We start from the raw sequence: 7,459 nt of genomic DNA, 5'->3' as shown, positions 1-7,459 counted from the left end.
CTTCATTCAGGTGCTCCTTCCCTAAAGCTGCCCAAGAATCCCTCGTTCCTCTTTAGATGAAGAGGCAAGGCTCAGGCAGGCTCAGTCCTAGCTTGCTTTTTATCTGCCCAGAGTGAGCGAAGATATTGGATCACTATTTCACCCAGCCCAATTTCCTGCTTTGCTTGTTTTCATGTTTGTTGGCTTTTCTTTGCAAGAAAATCCTTGGATTTCTCAGCCTGTGAACAGGAATATTTTCTCAGGCTCTTTATAGACTGTTTAAGAAAGAGAAGAACAGGAGCATGTGGCTTTCCTCTCCAGCCACATAAAGGGATTCTTTGGATTGGGGTGGATACAGAGAATTTGGGTGTATGGGGGTTAGGAATCTTAGGGGTGACAGTGCTGCCTTCAATTTATTTATTTATTTATTTATTTATTTATTTTTGAGACGGAGTTTCACTCTTGTTACCCAGACTGGAGTGCAATGGCGCGATCTCGGCTCACCGCAGCCTCCACCTCCTGGGTTCAGGCAATTCTCCTGCCTCAGCCTCCTGAGTAGCTGGGATTACAGGTATGTGCCACCATGCCCAGCTAATTTTTGTATTTTTTAGTAGAGACGGGGTTTCACCATGTTGACCAGGATGGTCTCGATCTCTTGACCTCGTGATCCGCCTGCCTCGGCCTCCCAAAGTGCTGGGATTACAGGCGTGAGCCAGCCTTCAATTTATATATCAGATCTTGGACCTCAAATCTTAAAAGAGTCTACTTCATAGTCTGCAGAATTGGCCCATCGGATTGGGCAGGTCACCTGCAAGTCAGCCTGCAGCTTTGCAGGGGAGGAGGACAAAGGAGGCATCTGTGTTAGTTATGCCAAATTGATGCTGGTCATTAATGAGGTGATGGTTGTAGCCAGATCTCCCCCTCTCTCTACAGGGACAGAGGATAGTTGAACACCATGTGGCAGTTGCAGTTGTTTGCCTCCTGTGGCCCTGCAGGTAAGTTAGGAATAAATGTCAAGGAGCAATTGACTTTTCACTGCTTGGTCCTGATTGTTTTCCCATTCTCCAAAAATGAAAAAAACTGGCGTGCTTCAGTGAAAGAAACTCTCATTAGAATGAATAGGCAACCTACAGAGTGGGAGAAAATGTTTGCCATCTATCCATCTGACAGAGGTCTAATATCCAGAATCTACAAGGAACTTAAACAAATTTACAAGAAAAAAAACAAATAACCCCATTAAAAAGTGGGCAAAGGACATTAACAGGCACTTCTCTAAAGAAGACATTCATGCTGCCAACAAACATATTTGAAAAAGTTCACTATCACTGATCATTAGAGAAATGCAAATCAAAACCACAATGAGATACCATCTCACGCCAGTCAGAATGGTGATTATTAAAAGGTCAAGAAACAACAGATATTGGCGAGGTTGCAGAGAAATAGGAATGCTTTTACACTGTTGGTGGGAATGTAAATTAGTTCAACCATTGTGGAAGATGGTGTGGTGATTCTTCAAAGTTTTAGAACCAGAAATACCATTTGACCCAGCAATTCCATTACTGGATATATACCAAAAGGAATATAAATAATTCTAATTCAAAGATACGTGCATGCATATGTTCATTGCAGCACTGTTCACAATAGCAAAGACATGGAATCAATCCAAATACCCATCAATGATAGACTGAGTAAAGCAAATGTGGTACATGCACAGCTTGGAATACTATGCAGCCATAAAAAGGAACCAGATCATGTCCTTTGCAGGGACATGGATGGAGCAGGAAGCCTTTATCCTCAGCAAACTTGATGCACCACATGTTCTCTCTCATAAGTGGGAGCTGAACAATGGGAACACATGTACACAGGGAGGGAAACACCACACCATCAAGGGTAGGGTAGGGGAAGGGAGAGCATTAGGAAAAATAGCTCATGCATGCTGGGCTTAATGCCTAGGTGGTGGGTTGATAAGTGCTGCAAACCACCATGGCACCTATGTGAAAAACCTGCACATCCTGCACAGGTACCCCAGAACTTTGAACATCAAAAATAAAATGATGTGCTTGCCCGGTGCCCACTGTGTTCCAGGCCTCAGATGTTGCCTTGTTTCAGTCTTAGAAATTATAGTTACAGCATTGCAATCTGGGAATAATGTCATTCGTGTTTCTTTTCATGTGTTATTTTTACCATTAAAGGAACTGAGGCTCAGCAAGGTAAAGTGATTTGTCCAAGGTGGGATCATGTCACATGCATAGAAACTGGTCTATAAATGCTGATTGGCAATGAAATGTAAGTTGAAGGGAAATTTGAAAAGTAAAAGATGACTTTGTGCTTTTATTCTTTTGGTGTTCGTTCACCGCCTCTCAGGAACAAAGCATGAAGTTTTAGCAGATCGTCTTCAGTTCATTATTCCTGTAAGCGCTGCATCAGTGATTGTTGATCGCTTTTCTCTTTCTTCTTTCATCCTCATTTCTTTCTCCCCCAGAGATATAACACTACTCTGTTTGGTTTGTATCCTTGGGTATACAGAGGTTCTTGAAAAATGCATATGACATTATTTTACATAGGTGTGAGTGCATTTACATATATATACATATGTAAATGATATGCATGGCATTGTACTATGCACTTCATTCTATTTCTTGCTTTTCACTCAGTGCTTTTAAGTTCTGCATACATTTATTTATATCCTTCTAGTTCATTGCTTCTGATTGTTATATCCTATTCCATAATAGCCATCCACATTCTCCCAATGATGGACAACTGAGTTACCTCTACCTCTTTAATGTGTTGGGCATCCTTGAATATGTGAGCATTTCTCAGGGGAAAATATCTGGTCTCTATACTTTCGGTGGCAAGTCAAAGCATACAGGGAGAGCTGGACAGCTGGAGATGGTGTAATATTTATTTTAAACGCAAGTCACAGGAACCGGAGGGCATCCCCCATTAAAGAGACTTCTCTACAAAGAGAACCATTAACATGAATGTAAATCACAGTAGCTTCAGGGACAGTTTAATAACAATCTGACTTTTTATTGGGTGAACAGGAGATGTACCAGCTTTCTCCTTACAGACTCTTCTGGATCTTTTGCAGAGAGAGATTATATCTGAACTGCTATCGAGATGACTGAGGGCAGAGGGCTGCTCTGGGAGTAATGGCCATAAATCCAATTAGTAACTCACTTTCTCTTTTGCTACAGGCTCCATTTTTTCCTGAACATGGAGAAGATATGCATGTTGGCCATACTCCGGAACCTGGTCAATCCCGAATGCTCTGTGTCATCATGCCACCAAAACATGCACGACACCTTGCATAGGAAAATACAGAATGATACACATCACCCTAGTGAGAGTAGGAAGCTCTGCTGAAGGGAGCGGGAAAGGTGGTGGATTAATGGCCTGGGGACTCGTCATATTTTATTCTGTATACTTGTGTGTTGCTTCAAACAAAAATTTGTTCCTGTTTTACTTGTGTAATAAGGAAAAGGAAAACCCTTTAGTGACCTGGAGAGAAGTTTAGTAAGGTTAGAGCTCATAAAAACTCCCTTTTTATGAATGAGGAAACAAGGCAGCTGGGGCACCAGCAGGTTATGTGTTCCTGCTCACATGGCTGGGTGGGGACCAGTGCTTGTCTCTCTTGATTTCACCCCTTTAGTCCTGGGGACGCTGGGTATATGCATCAGTGTGACCAGTAGGCAGAGCTGCCAGGGGACCAGATAGCCCAGAAGCTGAGCCAATGCAGAAATGTCTTGGATTCCAGACCTGTTCTTGAGAACCTGAATACTTAAGTAAACAAATGCTTCAATGACTAATCTTTATGCCCCAAGTAAATAATGGAGATGGCTGGGATTAAAAACAAAATCTGTGCCAGATTAATTTTCATTTTTTAAAAAATCACATAATTAAGACTAGCCTTGGCAATATGATAAAACCCTGTCTCTACTAAACATACAAAAAATAGCTGAGAGTGGTGGCATGTGCCTATAGTCCCAGCTACTCGAGAGGCTGAGGAGGGAGGATCACTTGAACCTGGGAAGTCAAGGCTGCGGTGAGCCTTGATCATGCCACTGCACTTCAGCTTAAGTGACAGAGCAAGACCCTGTCTCAAAAAAAAAAAAAAATTGTATAACTGCTTTACTTTTATTTTTTCTGAGATTGAAAAGACGTATGTTGAGAACAAGGGGGTTTTCTCTTCTTTGTCTATACTTCCTACAAAGGTGTTTCTCGTGGGTTGATCATTTAAAAAATATTATTATAATTGAGGCATAAATGACAACCACACTTACATGAGCTAGTGAAAAAAAACAAGCACAAAGGATTTGGGTTTGAATCCCAGCCCTGGCATTTACTTGTCACCTTGAGCAACTGACCAAACCTCCCCATGCTTCAGTTTTATTATTTGTAAAGTGGGAATAATGTCATCTAATTCACATGATTACTGTCAGGATTGACTGAGATACTCCAAGTAGAGGTTTTAGTACAATGGCTGGCACATAGTAAGCATTCAGTAATGATGCCCATCATTATTTTAACAAGGGCATGTTCACTATTACTATTTTCCCTTGGACTGCTCTAGGGATCAGTGAGATATTTATTAGGTGTACTAATAACTTGCTTCGAATTTCTCAAAGGCAGAGTCTGAGACAAGGATTCGTGTGCAGAGTGTTTGTTTGGAAGGTGATTCCAGGAAGTGCAGTGAGGAAGTGAACCAAGGAAGAGAGAAAAAAGGCAATAAAAATGTATCTCTGTGGGCAACTGGACACAGCCCTAGGACCTTCTGACGGTCTGTGTAGAATATATTTCAAAGAGCATGGGGGAGGTATGACACTTACGTAGTGTCTGGTATAACTACGTAAGTGCAATCTCCAATTAGGTTTTGTTTTCTTTTTTGTTTTTTGTTTTGAGACAGACTCTCACTCTGTTGCCCAGACCGGAGTCCAGTGGTGTGATCTTGGCTCACTGCAACCTCCTCCTCTCAGGTTCAAGCAAGTCTCATTCTTCGGCCTCCCAAGTATCTGGGACTTCAGACATGTGTCACCATGCCTGGTTAATTTTTGTATTTTTAGTAGGGATGAGGTCTTGCTGTGTTGCCCAGGCTAGTCTCAAAGCCCTGGGCTCAAGTGCTGGGATTGAGCCTCAGCCTCCCAAAGTGCTGGGATTACAGGTGTGAGCCACGGCGTCCAGTCTCCAGTTAGGTTTTAATTATAGGTTATGTGTTTGCTTGTAATTTGGTTGTTGTTGTTAAGTGACAAATGTCTGCACTGGCTCTGTTCTCCTTGGTTGCTCTGCCAGCTCCTTCTACATCAACTGATATGAGGGCACGATTTATGTGGCAAAATGTTTTGGCATGATAAACCATCTATAACATTAAGCTTAAAAGTTAAGTTTAAATGATGTTTATCATTCCATTTCAAGTAAATGTAGATTATCTCTTAGGCTGGTTCTCAAAATGTAAGAAAAGGGGCTTCTGGAAACAATAATGCTCTTTTCAGAGAATGCTACAATAATTAGAACACCAGAGTTCCAACAAATTCAATTCCAAGGCATAAACAGAAAAAGTTATGGCAAGAAATAAGACCATATTGTGAAATAATTAATACAGACACACACACACACATCAACTAAATGCGAATGACTTTTTATGAGTTTCTATAAATATTTGTTTACTGGGTCATTGTTCACTTGTTATCTGTGGGAGTTTGCTAACAGATTAGCAATAGTAGGCACATGGGTATATGAAAATATGGAAGAGAAACATTAGACATACAACATTTTATCCATTTTTACACCAACCTGAGAATAAAACATCCCAATTCTCCTTCAGGGACAAAACACTCCACGTAATTTTTAAAACAGTGGCCTTTGAGAACCAATTTAGAAGGTCAGTTACACAGCTACCATGCTAGTCTGTGGCAATATTCACTAATCAAAATGAGGAACATCCCTCGATTCCAGGCTACTAGGAAGTTTGCAGGTGACTTGGCAGATCTCATAGATTGCCCCTCCTAGGTGACATAAGAGTAAAGCGTGAGACGCTCACTGCACTAGTGGGCAGACACTCGACTCTTATGTGGGGTTACTTGAAACTGGAGCAATGTATATAAAGAAACCCCCTTTAGCCACAGTTTTGCTTTCTGCTGTTTCAGTTACCAGAGGCCAACCGCAGTCTGAAAATAGGTGAGTACAATACAATAAAGTATTTTCAGAAAGAAAGTGAGAGAGACCACATTCACTTAACATTTGTTATTACAGTATATTGTCACAATTGTTCTATTTTATTATTAGTTGACGTGGTTAATTTCTTACTATGCCCATACATACATACCTATAATGAAGTTTGGCACAGTAATGATGTACTTGTGCCAGGTGAAGTCCAATGAGATTATATTTTATTGCATGAATGATGCTTTCGTAAGGCACTATTTCCTTGTTTGTAAGATGATGATGATAGCCCCTTTCTCAGAAAATTATTATAAGAATTAAATGAAATTAAAAGAAATTAAATAAAGTTTAATTTATAAGCTTTTTTATAGGTATGTGTGTATAGGAAAAAGCATAGTGTATACAGGGTTTAGTATTATCTGTGGCTTCAGGCATCCACTGAGAGTCTTGGAATGTATCCCTCATGGATAAGGGGGATTACTATGTATATATGTGTGTGTATGCTTATATAAACATATATATGTATACACACATATAGTTTATATATATACATACATATACATATGTATATACATGTATGTATATATACTTATACAGCTACATAGTTTGTATGAGGAAAACTTCATATATTTTACTATTTTGCTCTAAATTAGGCAATACACTACTGAATATAACTAACACAACTGCCTTCTTTGCCTGCACCATTTCTTACTTCCATGCATTCATTTTCTAAGTCTGAAAATGAATCTGCCTTCTACCATCCTTACTGAAGGCCTAGCTCAAATCTCATGTCCCCACAAAACTATACATGGCCATCTCAGCCATCTGCTAGGGGACCCTCTCTCAAATCTTAAAATACTTTTTTTAAAAATTTTATTGCATTTTAGGTTTTGGGGTACATGTGAAGAACATGCAAGATTGTTGCATAGGTACACACGTGGCAGTGTGATTTGCTGCCTTCCTCCCCATCACCTTTATCTGGCATTTCTCCCCATGCTATCTCTCTCCAACTCCCCACCCCCAACTGTCCCTTCCCTATTTCTCCGCTCATTTAACATTTAGTGCCACCCTATGTTGTTAGTCTCTCTCTCTCTCCCTTTCTCTTTCACACTCTCTCTTTCTTGCGTGCGCTCTCTCTCTCTCTCTCTCACACACACACACACACATCATTCCTATTTTCCCTAACTAGACAAGATTTGCATTTTATTACTGTTTGTGCCCAGCAAGTGCTTCATACACAGTGACTCTTGCAAATATGTTAGAATCATGAAATCAGGCACAGCCCCAACATTATTCACAGCCCCACTCTCTCAAACATCAG

Source organism: Saimiri boliviensis, chromosome 13 (assembly GCF_048565385.1).
Source record: "Saimiri boliviensis isolate mSaiBol1 chromosome 13, mSaiBol1.pri, whole genome shotgun sequence".
In the NCBI taxonomy this organism is placed as follows: domain Eukaryota; kingdom Metazoa; phylum Chordata; class Mammalia; order Primates; family Cebidae; genus Saimiri; species Saimiri boliviensis.
Note: the sequence above shows the minus strand (reverse complement) of the source record.